We start from the raw sequence: 17,541 nt of genomic DNA, 5'->3' as shown, positions 1-17,541 counted from the left end.
GTATTTTGAAGAAGCAGCTTAGGTTTGAGAATAGAGCTGAAGTCATTCTACTAGTGTGGTCAGATGATTGCCCTGCAAGTCACGTATTAGCCCTTTATTTAGAGAGCATCTCGTTGCAGTGTCTGGGTGGGGATGGGTAAGCTGTGGTGCTGTGGTCTTGGAGAACCATACCTTCACAAAGCATAATAGAGAAGAACTAGAGGGCACATACATACTTTTTTTTTTTTTTTTTTTTTTAACTCTACCTACTCTAAAATTTTATTCAAAGATTTAGGAAGAGGGAGAAAGGAGGAGTAGGAAGATAATGAAGTTTTGGCAATCTAATCCTACTTGTAGAAGATCTAGAACTGACAGGCTTATTCTAACGTCTTTTCCATATTGACTAAACTGGAGTCTAACCTCCCAGCAAGCGTGGAATTCTCTGGAACATAGGAAACATCAATTGAAGGATGCGAGTAGAAGGAAGGTGTTCAATGTATGGGTATTGATGGCTCTTCAGTGAGTGGAATGTGTGAACTATGGTTGACATATAGCAGTAACAGCCTCAGGAAGTTCAGAAGTGGTGAGGAAAGATGATAATGACCCTGAGGGGGAGGGGTGTTGCAGGAAGCACATACTCTTGTATGTTGTAGATGTGAAGTACCTGTCTAGACTGCCTGCTGGGTTGTCCTTTGAGAGGTCAGTAGACAGATTGTTCCACGAGTAGGTTCTTTTTCCCTATTATTTGATGGTGGTACAAGCTCAGAAACAGGTCACATTTACAGTCTTGTTTCCTGCGAGTACCCCTTTGGCCATCTTTATCAGGTAGCTTTTATGTTTTCTTTTCTAACGTCTATATGTTATTTGTACTTTTTTGAGTGAAATCAATGGAGTAGTGAATGTATATAAGTATTGTGTGTAACATTAACCATACAGTGAGCTTGACTGAATTACTCTGTCATTTTGTACTACTGGCTGCTGTGGAATGGTCTATATGTCAAATTACTCTGATTGGTCAGTAAATAAAACACGGACTGGCCAGTGGCTAGGCAGGAAGTATAGGTGGGACTAACAGAGAGGAGAAAAGAAAGAACAGGAAGACAGAGGGAGACACTGCCAGCCGCTGCCATGACAAGCGGCATGTGAAGATGCCGGTAAGCCACAAGCCACGTGACAAGGTATAAATTTATGGAAATGGATTAATTTAAGCTATAAGAACAGTTAGCAAGAAGCCTGCCACGGCCATACAGTTTGTAAGCAATATAAGTTTCTGTGTTTACTTGGTTGGGTCTGAGTGGCTGTGGGACTGGCGGGTGACAAAGATTTGTCCTGACTGTGGGCAAGGCAGGAAAACTAGCTACAACTGGCCTACTAATTTCTATGAATAAATTGTCTGGCTTATTCTTTGCTCTTTTCTTCTTTTCCTGTCCCTAGCTGTTCTTTTTCCTGATTCTTCAAGTAGATGAGAGTTGACTGGTCTAGAGTCTTTATATCTACATGCTGTATTCTGAAATCCTCTCTGCTGACTTTTCAAATACTTTACCTCTGGTCCCTTAAATAAAATATATATATATATGTATATATATATATATATATTGCTTATTTATTTATTTATTTATTTATGTGTTCATTTTTGTCTTCCTCCTACAAATTTAAGGTTGTTTGTAGAAGTTTATAAGCTGTGTAGCAAGAAAGGCAAAATAAAAACATAAACTAAAATACCTGATGTTAAACTAAATATTTACAAACAATAGGACAGAGATACTTCTCTAGACTTCCTAGTGGATGGTGTAGAAATGGAAATATAGTCAGTTTATGTTCTGTGGCGATATACTGTGTACCCTAATAAAATTTGCCTGAAGATCAGAGGACAGAACAAGCCACTAGATTAAACATAGAGGCCAGGCAATGGTCACTCACACCTTTAATCCTAGCACTTGGGAGGCAGAGATCCCTCTGGATCACTGAGTTCAAAGCCACTCTGGACTACATGAGATTAATCCAGTTTAAAAGAGAAACAGCCAGGCAGTGGTGGCACACACCTTTAATCCTAGTACTAGGAAGGCTGAGATAGGAAATGAAATGGCTGGGTGGATAAAGGCATATAAATAAGGCGTGAGGAGACAGGAACTCAAGGCCCTTTTGACTGAGGACTCAGGCATTCAGTCAGAGTTGGCGAGGTAAGAAGTGGCTGTGGCTTGTTCCTTTGTCTCTCTGATCTTTCAGTATTTACCCCAGTATCTGGCTCTGAGTTTTTATTATAAGACCATTTAGAATTCATGCAACAATGTACATAAAACTTGAAACAGTTTTGATTTTACAAGGAGCACAGTTCCTGGCACTAAGCTAAGAGGAAATGACATAAGTAGGATCCCATAGAATGACCTAAGTAGTGGCCTCAACAAGTAATGTTACAGTGGGTGCAGTAACAAGTTTCATACTTTCCACCTGTAGGTGAGACACATCATACCGGAGCACCTTTAAGAAAGACAGCTTTGTAGTGGGGAGGCTGGGTGAGAAATGTTTGAAACAGTCTTACTTAAAGAAGAAAAGGTTATTTAGTAATTAGGATGGAGATAGTACATGCCCTTTAGACATCTTGCACAAATACTTGTTTTGTTCACAAGAAGTGCAGCACTACTGGCATGGTATAGACCATCAAGGAGTGCTACCAGAGTAAATACTGAGTTTGAAATTGTCCGTTAGTGTTTAACATTGAAGGTAGAAAGTTAAGGTGATTGTATTAATGACTCAGGTAGCATATCAAGGTTAATACTGTATTGGTAGGCTCATTGACAGGCCTGATTCTTAGAAACTCAATTTTGTCAGCAAGGAATTGACTCTTGTTAGCAGTATACTTGCTAAAAAGAAACAGTGCATGTTTGTGTTCGCCTATTAACCTATTATGAGAAATGTGATTGTGAAGTCCCCTAGAATTCTGAGCCATTGAGCAATACATTATTTTGCTTCAGAATAAGCCAAATTATAACCAGAGGAGTTCCTTAGAGATCATCTTAAAATTGATTACCCTCATGGTCAGGATATACTTTTCAGTGTTGCTAGAGCATATCTGTCCCTAACAGTTCTAGGTACATTCTGAAAATTGTTCTTTGGCCTTCCCTTTCTTATTCTTAGTCAAATCAAACTCTCCCCTAAAAACATTCTATTTGTCACTGACAGCAAAAAAGTTGTGGTTAAAAGTCTACGTACAATATTTTGTTAAGGGTGAGGTTATTAGATATTTGCATTTTTTGTGAGCTCCTGCACTCACTCCTGTTTGCTGTGCTATCAAAATGCGGTTCAACTCCCATTTACGATAATGGCTTTTGATGTTTTATTCTAGTGAGGGATCATATGTAAATGTGCTAGCCATAGGCAACAATTCAAGTGTAATTTTAGACCACACTATAAGTACAAATACATAATAAAGTATTGTGGTGGCTTAATGGTTAAACTTTGGCTTTGTAGTCAAATTTGATACTCTCTCCCTCCCCCCCTCTTTTATTTTCATTCAAGCAGGTGCTGGGAGTGTTAGAAGCAAAATGTGTAGCCCCCTGAACAACAATAAACTTTGAAAAATGATCACTTTAATGCAGCCATGAAAATGTCTTGTTATCATTAAACTAGAGTTTAGGAGCCTGGAATGATTGAAATTGGCATTAGGTAGAAGGACCAGGTGGTTGGGACAGTTGGCTCCTTATTTGGAGGGGGGAATTATGTCAGTGTCACATACTGCATACAAATTAGTTGGAAGGGATTACAATTTGAATGTTCAAAGGGTAACTGAAAATACTGCAGCAAGAGTCGGAGAAGTTTTTATTTAGTTGATGGATTACAAGGCTTCTGACGTGACAACAGCTCAGAGGCCGTGAAAGGGAAAGATTTAACTGGATACGGGGTTTAAGGTTCTATCAGATTCTGCAGGCAAAATTAACATAATAGATGGTAAAAATACTGGCTTATATGTATAAGGTTGAGGATCATTATGTTAATTATGAATACTTTGATAAAACTCCAATAGGAGATTGACCATACAAAAGAATGACGGGCCAGTGCCATTCATGGCTCAGCCAATAGAGCAAACACTTGTTGCTCGAGCCCAAGTTCTATCCCTGGAACCCATGGAAAGGTGGAAGGAAAGAACGGACTCCACAAAGTTTCCTGTGATCTCCACTCATGGACTCAGCATGCACACACCTGCACGTTTTACATGCATACAGTAATAAATAAAATTTATTTTAAAAAGAGGGTGAAGCAATTGAGACATGACTGTTTGGGGGAAATAGTGGACAAATTAAAATATTAAAGGAAAGGATAATGTTGGAAGGAATACTGGCTATAATTTAGAGGTAATTGAATGTTTTGTATATACTTATGATTTTATTACATGACAAGCATCATTTTAAATCACAGAATAGTTAAGTGGGGAGTTCTGACTGAATGTGCAGGACACAGATAAATGATGAGCTGTGCAAGCTTGTAGATAACTGCATTTCTCCCTCAGTGTTTCCTAAGTAATTGTAAGTTTCCTGACAGTTTTTCTTGTATTCCTGCATACATATCTTAAAAAAAAGAAACTCCCTCCACGTTTTTTGTTCTTACTTAGTTTTTGCTTTCTTTACAAATGCCTTTAATATATTCTCTCCATGTCCTACTGTTCCTCTTTGGCTTACTTTGTAACCTTCTCTAGAGTTCTTTATCATTATTGTTTGTAGAGATTTGCTATAAATTAGACCTTTTGCTTTTGGAGACTCTTGGTTCTGTAGAAATTGTTTCAGAAAGTTCTTACCCAGGAGATAGCAGTTAACCTGACTTATTGTTTCACCGTTAATTTCTCAATGGATGATGGCAAGCAATAACCTAACAGAACATCTGCTATAACTTGTTTGTGTTATTTCACACAACTCCAAATTGTCTGGAGAGAGGGGAGGGGAGAGAGAATAACTAAATACTTTGCTTTAAAAGGAAGGAATCAGAAATCTTAATTCTAGTTACTGCTGACTTGTACATAGTGATGCCAGTAAAAAGTCACTTAAGAAGATGAAGTAATAATGCAATTAAAAGAAGCTGAAGGGGACAGCAGGATTTACTGGTTTTAAAATTAATCTACATACAACTTCAGTTGGTAGTATTAGCTTAAGGTAGAATGGTTCTGGATAATAGAAAATCACAAATTATCTAATTGTTTATTTAGTTGTTTAATAACAGCCTATATTTTAAGCATATATCCCTCTATGTCAGTAATGTTAGCACCATATTTAAGGTTATGTGTAATTTTTATTTTGTGCAAACTAGAGGTTCCCCTGGGGGCCTCCCCCTCCCCCTTTTTGAGACAGAGTCTCACTATATAGCTCTAACTGTCCCGGAACTCACTATGGAGACCAGGCTGGCCTTGAACTCACAGAGACCCACCTGCCTCTGTCTCCCAAATGCTGGGACTAAAGGCGTGTGCCACCATGCCTGGATTAATTTTCTTACATTCCTCAGTCCAGTGTAAGTATTAGAGTTTTTGGAGGTGAGAAGCAAAGCATAGTGGTTAGCTCATATGATAATGGATATATATTTACTAAATATTTTCTTGGGTTAGTTTCAAGATTAACTGCTTTCATTATGGCATGCCTTATGTTGTTCGTATCATGCCTACTACTACAAACATGTTAAACATAGTAGATAACTATCTCAGCAGTAGTACCATAGAATAGTTTTTGTTCTGTTATGCATATCTATGCATAGCTGATGAAGGTTAGAATCACCTGCTCAGAGCATGTTTGTGCGTGTTTTTAATACTATTGCCAGTTTCCTTCTCATTCCTGCCCTGAGAATCCTAAGTACAGAGTACCTCAGAGAGCTTAAGATCCTCCCTGAATAGGGCTAGAACAGTGTAAGAATCTGTACTCCTGAGCCAGAATGTAAAATTGAGAATGAATTTTCTGTTAAAGGATAGATCGTACATACAGAGAAGTACAGGTTTTCATGGTGAGGAGTCTGAGCATGGTTTTGTTGGGTTGCCTGTGTTGTACAAGGCTGCAGCACATTGGCCGGAGCTATAGTCTTATCTGAAGGTTGCAGCTGGGAGAGATCTTCTACTGAGTTTGCTTCCATGGTTGTTGGATGGATTCCGTTCTCCTGGCTGGCTGTGGGACTGAGGGCTTCAGTTTCTTCTTGTCAGGCACTTAGTTGTTCAGAAACTGCCCTCATTCCTTTGCTTTGCGGCTTTTCCAGCTTTGTTAAAGAGACGACCAGAGAGAAAGCTAGCAAGGAAAGGAATTCATTGCTTTTGTAACTGAATTGAGACAGATTAGGAAGAAAGACTCAACTCCAAGAGGATATTTTTCCCCTCTGAAATGCTATTTGGCTGAGGGCTAAGTATTGAATGAAAATTTCCCGAAAATGAGACTATTAATTTTATGTTCAATCTTGATAGCTAGCACCCCTTAGTGTATATGAATGTATGTGTACACACACACACACACACACACACACACACACACACACACACACTGACAAAGATTGTCAGGCACAGGTATTTCAGTTGTTTGATTGACAGTTGTCAGACCCTTCTCCCACACTGACCTACTTGTGGCCTTCATCTCTATTAGAGCAGGCTGAGTCAAAAACACCAAGAGCCATTAACTCCGCCCCAGCCAAGGCATAGTCAGTAGAAGAGAGCAATGTGGGAGAGAGACAGTAGAAAGTTGAAGCTGTGGAACATGAGGAGCTGATGAGACAGAGAAGGGTGAAGGGCGGCAGAGAGCTGAGGTGTTGGAAAAGATTGCCAGGAGAATTAATTCCAGAATGCTTTTAAGAGCTCTGGCTTCTTAGGATCCATAATTCTACGAGCTGAGGGTCCAACACTTCAAGCTCAGTACTAGGCCCCTGGAACTTAAGTGCAGAGGTGTCACACCGTAAGCAGACAGCTCCAGACATTCAAGGCTCAGAGTTACTGGCATTAAACAAGTGGTACTTAGATTGTGCGTTCTTTTCATCTACATAGAGCAAAAGAATCCTTAGTTGACTATTAATATAATCTTCCAAAGTAATATCTTCCCTTCTATCATGTTATTAGAAACAAGTTACTTGATCCATTCCACACTCAAGGGGAAGTAGAAATACTAGGAGTCAGGTGTCAGGGGAGGCTCTCTTAGAAATCTACCTAACACCTAACTTTCAGTAATTTTTAGGATCCTAAAAGGTGCCAGGTGGTGGTAGCGCACACCTTTAATACCAGCACTTGGGAGGCAGAGGCAGGCAGATCTCTGTGAGTTCGAGGCTAGCCTGGTCTACAGAGCAAGTTCCAGGACAGGCTCCAAAGCTACACAGAGAAACCCTGTCTCGGGGGGGAAAAAAAAGAGTCCTGAAGCTTAAAGTTGGTTGTTTGCCAATTGAAGAGTTGCTAATTGGTTAAGAGAACTTGTTCCTCTTGTAGCGGCCCAGGGTTCAATTCCCAGCACCTACATAGTGTCTAACAAGCATCTGTAACTGTAGTTCCAGGGCACCCACTGCCTTCTCTGACTTCGGAGGGTACCAGGCACGCATGAGGTACACACATACGTGTAGGCAAAACATTCATACATACAAAAAAGTAATGAAATAAATAAAATTTAAAAGTGTTTAAAGTTGTTCTCTAGGGTTTGGATTTGGGCCTTGGGAGACTGCATGCATATGGGGTAGGGGCATGAGGATCACATGAGAGACTCCCCTTTATGGACTTCATTTTCTAGAAGGAAAGGTCTTACTATTCCTTGTGACTGCCATGTAACACCATTTTCTAGGCAGTAAGTAGCATGACTGTCAAAGGGAGAGCAGTGAGTGTTGAGAAGCAAACATTTCTGAAGCTTTCTTCCAGTTGTCAGGAGATCAGGAAGGACAGTTTTGTTACAGTCTTTGAAACTCCATGTCAGTCACGGAAAAACACAATGTATTGGTGTGATACTTGGTTGGCCGAGATAGAGAATACTTCAGTGGTAAGTTATATTCCCTCCCCTCTTTGCTCAGCTTTTGGTGCCCCATTGAAATGTCTCCAGGAGCCCTATAGATACGCATAGCAGAAAAAAAAAAAAAACTGCTTGTGTTTTGTTACTGTCTCCTTCAGTGGTCTTAGTCTTTGATTTGTTGTTTATTTTTTGAGCTGGGTCTCATACTGTAGCCTAGACAGTCCTCAACTTACCAAAATCTTCCTGCTTCCCATTACAGATATTAACCACCACTTCTGGCTCTGGTCATGATTTATTCAAGATAAAATGTCTTCATCTGCAAACTAGAGTTGTGGATTATATCATAAAGAAGACTCTTTGAGGCTTCATGGGGAGTTTTGATTTATTGCTTGTTTTTGTTTTAGCTTGGCTTCAAATAGAACATGAATGACTAAAACGTATGATAATGGTGACTTAAGGTAAAAGTTAGGGAAGATGAGATGACTTGTCTAGTCTAGACCACATAGCTAAGAAATAGAGGAGCTGGGCATTAAACCCTGGTTGTCTGGTTTCCAGTTGGGACTTTTACCCTGCAAGAAGCTACATCCTGGGTTGTGCTGGAGATAAGTATCCAGAAAAACTCTAAAATTTATTTGTATTACTAAAATTTTAAAGTAAGAAGCCATTGAGCCTGTCCAGAACTTTGTACATATTTCATCATTTTCTCACTTCTACCCTTTAGTTATCAGTGCAAACCTCTGCACACTCAAGTGTTCCTTCTAGATACCAGCTTTCTCCCATGCTATCTCTAGACTTCTTTGAAATACTGTAAACTCTAAGTTTCCTCCTTTTATTCACCTGGAATTCTCCTTCTCAAACCTATTGAAGTCTAGGTTCCAAAGACACAGTTTGAGAAAACTTAGGTGGTATAGGGCTCTGCCTTCTGTTTTTATTTTTCTAGTGGCACTTAGGAAGTCAAGATGTTGAAAGAACAGCAAAGAAGGAAACGGAGAAGATAGCTTTCCAGGATCCAGGGCTTTATTGGCATATGCATTCCACAAGGTATAATTAAAAGGGAAGGAAAGACTGGAGTAAATTGATGGTCTCTTGGGAGGGTGGAAGAGCTGGAAGTTTGGATGAGTTTGAGAATAGGTCTGTAAAGGGAGGAAGTGTATGAAAGATCTAGGAGGTTGGGATTGCAGTTGGAGAGTTTAAAGTTTTAGAAGAGGGTTAGTTAATTCTAGGTGATGGCAAGGTTTAAGATCTGGATGTTGATGTGATAGATTTAAAACAAAGAGATAGTCATAGAATTGAGGATGATGACCCACATAGGGTAACAGTGGCCTTTCATGTGCAGTGAATTCTGTGATAATTCACGAGAGTGTAGTCTGGAAGGCACTTTTGCTATCCTTGTCCCTTGTTTAGTATCAGATGAGGAGATACTCATTTATTAGCAGGGGATATATATGTTAATTTTGTAATTGAGATTTGCAAACTCTTCACTGGAAAGTAGCATTGAGTGCATGATGGGATTCTTTTGTGTTATCTTTTGAGGATATTCCCTACCACTGTGCTTTATGTTCTGAGTGTTTTGACCTTTATTGCCATTCTGGGCATTTTGTTTCTGAACAACAAAGAACAGAAAAGGATATGAGAGGAAGAACAAATGAATAAACACTTGTCTCAGAATGTTAGAGATATGCTGGTGGTTTGGAGGAGAAATGTCTGCCACAGATCAGACAGAAATGAATTATATCATGATGTGGGATATATTGTGTGTCTTCTTTGGTTTGACTTTGCTGTTGTGTTAATCATGTATAATTATGTTCTCAGAATTCAGATTGTCATGTTTTAGTTTTAGGTAAAAGTAGAAAATAATGCTTAATAGCATTTCTATTCTTGATGTCACTGTAAGAATATGAAAGGGGAAATTTGATCTAATTTTCAGGGGATTAGTTTATTGTTAACACGCCCCTAGGAGGATGCCACTGGGGCTGCCTGATGATCTGCACCAATAACAACCAAACTTGAGGGAACTCACAGGTATATACCCTTAAGAGATGCCTTAGTTAGGGTTCCTATTGCTGTGAAGAGACACTGTGACCATGCAACTCTTATAAAGGAAAACGTTTAACAGGGGCTGGCTTACAGTTCATTACAGTCCGTTGTTGTCATGGCCCGCAGGTAGACATGGTGCTGGAGAAGGAGCTGAGAGTTCTGCATCTGGATTGGCAGGCAGCAGGAAGAGAGAGACACTGGGTCCAACTTGAGCATGTGAAACCTCAAAGCCCACCCCCAGTGACACACTTCCTCCAACAAGGCCACACCTTCTAATAGTGCCTCTCCTGGTAACCAAACATTTGAATCTATGAGCCTATGGTGGCCATTCTTACTCAAACCACCACAAGAGATGACTGAAGAGTTCCCAGTGTGCTTTCTAATGTATTCTTCACATTCTCATACCTAACCAGTTTTCCATGTTGAAGATGTCTATGCAAGAACCACTAAATAAGTGTTGTAGGGAGTTTAAGACTCCACATCTGTCTTTGATGTTCATTTTTTTCTCTACTGTGAAGGAGAGCCAGCACTGTATTAAACTCTTTTGTTGATCATTTGAGAATACAAACCAAATTAGTATGTTTTTGGTTTTCTATTTTGTTATAAATTCTAAACTAAAGAATGTTCATAATTGAGCCACAATGGCAAGATAAACAAGATAAACAAAATAGTTATGATTGTTAAAAAAGATTTTAAAATGTTCTTTAAAATTGTAACCGAATTTGATGTTTCTTATATCAAAGCAAATTGATGTGGATAACTAATTATACCCTTTTTTTTTTTTTGAGAGCATCTTGCTATGTAGCCCAAGCTGTTCTTGGATTCCCTATATAGCTTAAGTAGACCTTGAACTCAAGATCTTCTTGCCTCAGCTTCTGAGTACTAGGATTATAGTTATGCACCAACATGCTCGGGTAGTTTGTGACTTGATCTGAGAATGTGATGACACTAGGAAAAAACATACTTCCCTAAGGTGAAATTTCTGTTATTTCTATTGCAGAGGCTACAGTGGCTGGCGTTTTGCCAGGTTCTTTCCATTAACTGATTAGTGTATACATTTAATGCCAGTTTACATAATCTAATTGGGCCAGTGGAGTTTTTAATGCTCTTTTATTGCACGCAGTTCATTGTTCGTTACAGTGTATATTTTAAAGTAAGATGGCCCAGTGAGAACTTAATGATGAATTTGCTAATGAGATACTTCTGAAAGACAGAGACTTGATTTTCAAGAAACAAGAGAACAAGAGTTTCTGTAGTTCTTCTATTTAATGGATTGAATCAGTTGCTTTTATTTTCATCAGCTCAAGAGTTTATATTTGAGTCAGAAACAAAACTTTCAGCCTCTACAGTCTGTAATGATTTATTAAATAGCTCCTGTAGAATAAGACACTATTTTGTCCTCTCCTGTTTCATTCTTTATTTTCTAGTTTAGTTTTCTTGAGTCTAAATTAGAACTAAGTTAAGTTTTCATTCATAGCTCATCAGAGGAGGAGGTCATTGTGGTGGTCAGTTCCCTGTCCTCCTGTCTGTCCTTGCCGTCCTTTTTTTGAATCTGGTGTCAGATGTGCCTGCTTCTGTTGGCACAATAGTAGAAACGTTGGCTGGTGGAAGGTGTCAGTTTTTGCTGTGTTTCCTTTGGCTTTTGATCCTTTCCCTTGCTTTTTTGAAGCAGCAGAGGGGAAGGGAGGAAAAAAAAAGAAAAAACAACAACTTCACTAACATTCAGACTCTAACTGCATCTAGGCAGTTTTATAAATCTTGGGGTTTTTTGGGGAGGTTGTTTTTTTTTTTTTTTTTTTTTTTTTTTACTAGAATGCAGAATAGATTTTTTTTTTTCCTGGTATGGTTGGGCCTTTGAACATAGTATTCCAGATACCTGTATAATGTATATTCAATTATTTAAATAAAACACTTTGCTTTTAGAAGCCTGTTCACACATTATTTGGTTTTTAAAGAAGAAAAGTTTTAGTACTTTCTGAAATTAGGAAAAATGCTTTAGTGTTGTTTTAATAATTTTCATACAATTAGAGTATTAATCTAATTTAAAGATTATGATGGAGGTTGGGGATGTAGCTTAGTTGGTATTGTTGTACAAGGTGCCTGGGGTTAATCCCCAGCAAAAAGGTGGCATACACCTATAATCCCAGCACTGGGGAGGTGGAAGCAAGTTCCCCCCTCATCCAAAATATGTTTTTAGTTTGTTACCCATTATCAACTTTGATATAAAAATATTTCATGGAAAAATGTAGAAATAACAACTTAAGCATCTTGAATTACATGCTGCCTGAGTTCCATGGTGAAATCCTGTACCATTTTGTTCTGTCCTGCCCAGGTTGTGAGCCTGTTGAGGTTATGTATGCTAACCTCACACTAGACAGGAACTGCTTTGGTTACTAGATTGACTATTAGGGTTTTCTAGTGCTTGTATTTAAGTAATCTTTATTTTACTTAGGAATGAACTCAGATACAAGAGTAGTAATATGACACCTGGGATATGCCCAGGAGACTTGCATAGTGTTTCCTTTGAATGAAAACATAGAAGTTATCCATATAAGAAAAGAAAAAAAAAAAAAAGCATGCTGAGATTTAACTGTAGTACAATAAAGGTATTTTGAGAGACCACATTCACATACTTTTTTTACAATATATATTATAGTTGTTCTATATCACCATATGCCTAATTTATAAATTAAACCTTATAATAAGTGTGTGTTTATGAGGAAAAAGTCAGATTATGCAGGGTCATTAATTGTCTTTTGGCATCCAGCGGAGGTCTTGGGCCCTCTTCTGCCAGTGAGGGAGAACTACCACGTAGATATTTAAAGGGGCACAAGGTCCTTTTAGATATCTCACAAGTGTTTCATGAGCTAAGGTCAGAAAGACCTTAGCTCAACCTCATTCTTCCAGGTGATTTAGAAGAGAAGCCCCCTTGAATCTAGAGATTTTTCACAAGAAAATTCCTATCTAGAATCTATCACGCTATCGCTTAGCGTGAACTAAGCGATAGGTGGGAAGTAGCTTTCTGAATTTTGGAAATTTCAAGTAAAACTACAGGGTATAGAGGATAGCAAATAGGATTCTTTATGAACATGGAGAGTAAAATTAGATTTGAACTTAAGAAAAAGAACAGGTAACAGAGCATGCATTCTAGTGATATGAAACTGGAGACAGCAAGGTTGCTGGGAGAGCATCAGAATAATCCATGTAAGAATGATACAGAGTCAGGGTAGAGCACTTGCTTAGCCTGCTCATGGTTTGGGTTTGAGTCCTACTGCTGGGGGTTGGGTTGGGGTAGGGTGACTTAGAGGCCCAGATTAAAGAGTACTAAGAGTCCTAATTGGTGAGTGGGAAAAAGTGGGAGGGGAGGTAGAATCTTTGAGAATTGATGATTGATTAGATTTAGAAGGTAAGAATGATTTTTCAACTACAGGAACAGTGGCTGTGCCAAACATCAAGATGAGAAAGAATATCAAGGGAACAATTAGTTCTTAGGAGGAAACATGGGAGACAGGAGACAACAGCTGGGGGATAGGGTCCTAAAGGCAGGGACTTACCTTGTTTAGAGAAGGTGGAGACAACATGAGTGGTTTTGCTTCAGAGAATTCATCTCCGTGTTTGCTCCATGCCCAGTGGCGGTGCAGCTCTGATTACAGGGTCAGGTTTGTCTGCAGTCACTTGGTTGGTTCAGAGTGAGTTTACTGCTCAGATGAAGCCATCACCGTGCTTGCTAGAGGATGGAATGGTCTTTGTTTTACTTAAACAGGCGTGTTGCAGTTAACTGCTCACCATGTGAAACCTGAGGAAGTGAGAACGAAGAAGCGAGAGAAGGAATATATAGTATCAGGTCCTGGCAGTATTTCTGGAGTGTCTAAAAGTGTTATGCTTTACATAAGCCACAAGATCCTCCTTTGTTTCGTTTCATTGGTATTGTGTTTTCCTGTACCTTGAAATTGATTAGCACCACAACTACCACAACTGATAATAGAAATTATAAAGTTGTTAAGAGAGAAGATGGTGGGAATAGTTTTAGCTGAATAGTTGATGAAAAGATGAAAGTAACCTTGAGTTCCAAGTTGAGAATAGTTGAGTGAACTGACTTGCATGCCTGTGATTAGAAGCAACCGAAACTAGGCTACAGACCTTGCACTTAGTTCAGTGGTGGTTGTACTGTCTAGTCTGACTCATCTCAACTGAAAACTTAGGGAATGGTTGTCTTTGGATGAACTGCTTATGGATAAAGGAAAAGTGTGCGCGCACAAAAACATGAGCGTCTGTGTGTATGGAAACTCTTTGATATAGCTGTACATTGGCTTTCTTCCTGTGAAGATCCTGAATGAAGACCTATTGATATATTAGGTCTGGGTGCACTGGTCACAGCTACACAGATCTTTCAGACACTCATTCTTTTAATTGCTTTAGGGAAAGAGATACTTATAAAGCAGTAAAACACTATCTGAATTTGGCAGTTCATTTTCACTGTCTAGATATGCTTGTGAAAAATGTCTCCCCAGAACCTTTAATTTTGTTCCTAAACAAATAACAGAGCCATTTCTTGATGCTGTCTATTGCTCAGGGTACTTTTGGTGATGAGATTTTTATTAAGTTGGGTAGGTGAGTTGTAGACCATGTCCTTCAGGGAATCATTTATTGTTTTGTACAAGAATAGGTAGTACCTGAGGAATCATGTCTTATTTTGGGTATCAAATAATCTCTTGCTTGAATATCTGACATTGGCACTACTTTTCTTTGATTTAAACTGAAAAACCAGCCAGTGCTCACTTGAACATAAGCAAGATAACAGTTTTTTATTAACTTATTGGCTCTATTTTTGCTCTGTGAATAAGAAAAGCTACAACACTATAGTAACATATACCTGTGTCCTTATGATCAGGTGTTTGGCCTAATGTCAGTTACTGGCATTTTTTCTTTTAGAAGTGTCTGTCTTTTGAGCACTAACATTGTTTCCAGTTGAAAATGTTAGAAATAGATAAGACTTAGGATATATGATAGCTTCAGATCTAAAGAAAGTTGCTGAGAGGCAAAATAAAAGCTTTTGTTAAAACACTGAAACAAAAAGAACATTGGAGAAAATGGTAAGGGATCTATTTAGACAAGACTACCTAGTGGTATCATTTATTAACATCATGATGATATACCAGGCTGTGTGCTTAACTGTGTTGCTTAACTAATACTCAGGTATATCAGGATGTACATGTTTTGAAACCCCATTTTAAAGAAGCATCTTGAGATTTAGATGGAAAAACTTGTCCAAGGTTCTGAAGCTAAGCTGATTCTCATGTCCCCACTTTTTTTTTATTTTTTATTTTTTTTAACGTTGATGCTACAGTTACCTGATGGAACTATGTGCTCTTACCTCCAGTTGGGATTCTAAAAAGTCCCATTTTCTGGTTTGGCAATTTTGAGATAGGGTCTCACTGTGTAGCTTCTGCTGTCCTGGAACTCAAGTGTAGACCAGGCTGGCTTCCAGTTCTCAGAGATCTGCCTACCTCTGCTCTTCTAGTGCGGGAATTAAAGGTACACACCACTATGCCCGGCTTTCTGTTATTTCTTACAGCTTAGGAACATTTTCATCATTTGGGAGAAGTGATATAAGGGTTTTTGTTTGTTTTGAAACAAAACAAATTTCTCCTCATAGTCCTTATTTTGAATGTACTACACTGGGAGGCATTTTGATGATCGGTCATAAAAAAATTCCATTCTCTGTTTTCTTCACACCCAATATTTATTGTAAATTGCAAAAAAATTTTAATTGTGATTTGATATTTTTTACCTTCCTCACAGTAATATCCAGTATGTGTCTAGACATGCTTAGAGACGAGGTGTATCATTCATATATACACAGAAGATCAGTCATTAAGTGTTACCAGGCACTCATGACATCTGTTCTCTAAAGAGATACATAGCAAATACTTTGGATTTTGTAAGCTTAGAAGCAAAATGGAAGATATTATGTAGATGCTTATATAATGAGAGAGAAGATGTCATTGCATTTTTAATTGGTAAAATGTAAAATATGGTAGTAATGTAAGATTTTGTGATACAAGCCTAGAGTAGAATGATTTTGGAGGAATAATATTTTTTAGTTAGGGACCCATGTTAGTGTCCTTATCAGATATTTTACAGATATTCTGTAAAAACTATTCTTAGCGTCTAGGCAGTTGCCATGTAAATGTGAGGACCTGAGTTTGGATCTGTAGAGTCCACATAGGGCTGGATGGACATGTTTGCACACATCTGTAAATCCAGTCCTCGTTCAGTGAATTGAGAGTGGAGACAGGAGAGTCCCTGGGAGCCCAAGGACTGGAGACACAGGCTCAAACAAGATGGAAGGCAAAGACCAGCACTCAGTGTTGTCTTCTGACCTCCACACATGCACATCATACATACACATTAAAAAAACAAACGGGGCTGGGGAGATGGCTCCTCAGTTAAGAGTGCTGTGGCTCTTGCAGAGGACCTGGGTTCAGATCCCAGCACCCACATGGTGGCTCACAGCTATCCCTAACTCCAGTTCCATGGGATCCTACACCCTTTTCTGAACTCTGGGCACCAGGCACAACTGTGCTGCGTGTACGTATACACACACACACACACACACACACACACACACACACCACACACATCAAGTAAACAATTTGTATAACGACAAAACCCAAACTATCTTTCGCTTGTGTGCTATAGAAAACCAGGCACTATGCCGGGCGTCACCTGGACGGTCACTGGTTTGCCAGCCCCGCCTTCCTTGCTGCTCTCCACCGCTGGTTTCGTGGGACAGTGAAACACAGTAGAAACCGCTGCTCTGCTGACTGGTACTAAGTACCAAGGAGGAAAAGAAAACATGGGAGGACATGTATATACATTCCTGTATTTCCTAAGCAGTCTTAACTAAATTAGTGCCCCTTAATAATAGCAGTAAACAGGCGGCGCACGCCTTTAATCCCAGCACTCGGGAGGCAGAGCCCGGCCTGGACTACCAAGTGAGTTCCAGGAAAAGGCACAAAGCTACACAGAGAAACCCTGTCTCGAAAAACCAAAAAAAAAAAAAAAAAAAAAAGCTTTTTAAATTTTATGTTTCTTTGTTGAGAGAGAGAGAATTTAGTGATACTGGGGATCAAACCCAGGGCCTTTTTGTATGCTAAGCAAATGCTACACCATTGACTTATATCCTCAGCCTTGGGATGATTTTTGTATATGGTTTTAGTTATCTCTGCTTTCTCTTATCATAGTAGCTGCAGTATAGATACTTAATAAACTCTTTGTTCTTTTAATGTGGCCAAATGAGGAAAACCAAAGATAAATTTTTTTATGTACAGTTTTTTACTGTTTCAGTCAACAGTTATTCAGGTACATACTTTTTTTTTTTTTTTTTAAAGATTTATTTATTTATTATGTATACAGTGTTCTGTCTGTATATATGACTGCAGGCCAGAAGAGGGCACCAGATCTTGTTACAGATGGTTGTGAGCCACCATGTGGTTGCTGGGAATTGAACTCGGGACCTCTGGAAGAGCAGTCAGTGCTCTTAACCTCTGAGCCATCTCTCCAGCCCCCATACTTTGTTTTAAAGAAT

General features: G+C 38.9%; 1 protein-coding gene across 4 annotated transcripts in view; it reads left to right on the top strand.

Annotated features, from left to right (window-relative positions):
- Pou2f1 (POU class 2 homeobox 1) overlaps nt 1-17,541 on the top strand; it is a 153,327-nt gene that overhangs the window by 13,538 nt on the left and 122,248 nt on the right. The window contains exon 2 of one of the 4 annotated variants that reach the window (XM_076547916.1): nt 10,077-10,240. The exons of the other annotated variants lie outside the window; for them this stretch is intronic. The gene's annotated coding sequence lies outside the window, so the exon portion shown is untranslated. The remainder of the gene's footprint in view (nt 1-10,076; nt 10,241-17,541) is intronic. 4 annotated transcript variants of the gene reach the window in all.

The sequence above is a fragment of the Peromyscus maniculatus genome, chromosome 11 (assembly GCF_049852395.1).
Source record: "Peromyscus maniculatus bairdii isolate BWxNUB_F1_BW_parent chromosome 11, HU_Pman_BW_mat_3.1, whole genome shotgun sequence".
NCBI lineage: Eukaryota > Metazoa > Chordata > Mammalia > Rodentia > Cricetidae > Peromyscus > Peromyscus maniculatus.
Note: the sequence above shows the minus strand (reverse complement) of the source record. Positions and strands in the feature narration are given on the sequence as shown.